This window comes from Arachis duranensis, chromosome 7 (assembly GCF_000817695.3).
Source record: "Arachis duranensis cultivar V14167 chromosome 7, aradu.V14167.gnm2.J7QH, whole genome shotgun sequence".
Taxonomy (NCBI): Eukaryota; Viridiplantae; Streptophyta; class Magnoliopsida; order Fabales; family Fabaceae; genus Arachis; species Arachis duranensis.
In genome coordinates this window covers 59999902-60000531 of record NC_029778.3, presented here as the reverse complement: position 1 = coordinate 60000531, position 630 = coordinate 59999902, and positions in this window count along the sequence as shown.

Sequence of the window (630 nt, the reverse complement as noted above, 5' to 3'; positions counted from 1 at the left end):
ATAGCTAGGCATATCATAATGATTTAAGATATAAGTGGTGAGATCGGAAGCTTAGAAGTATGAGATTTAGCTTTTAAAACTCAAACATCAACTTTGGCATGAAAACAATGCCACGCGTACGCGTACTCCACGCGCACGTGTGGATGGCCTTAAAAACTCATCGACGCGCAAGCGTCATGCACGCTAACGCGTGGATTAAAAATTTGCCAAATCGACGCGCACGCGTCAACCACGCATACGCGTGGATACTCTCGTGCCCCAGGTACAAAGCTGGCACAGTTCTGGCACAACTCTCTGGAAAATGGCTGGGCATTGGGTGCAGCACTATCGGCGCGCCCGCGCACATCACGTGCACGCGTGGATGGCGCTTTCTGGAAGATCGGCGCGTACGCGCCAAGTGCGCCCACGCGCAAGGGGTTATTCTGCTAAAAATTTTCTAAGTTAAAAACTGCAGAATTCACAGATTTAGACCCCAATCTTCCAATGGACATAAATTCCTCATTTTAAATCATTTTTCATCCGTTCTTCGAACGGCATGGACATCCCGGATCCCATTTCATTTCTAAACAGATTTGGCACAAAACAAAGATCCGTAGTCCAAGTTATGTCCCGTCAAAGTATGCCCAAAAA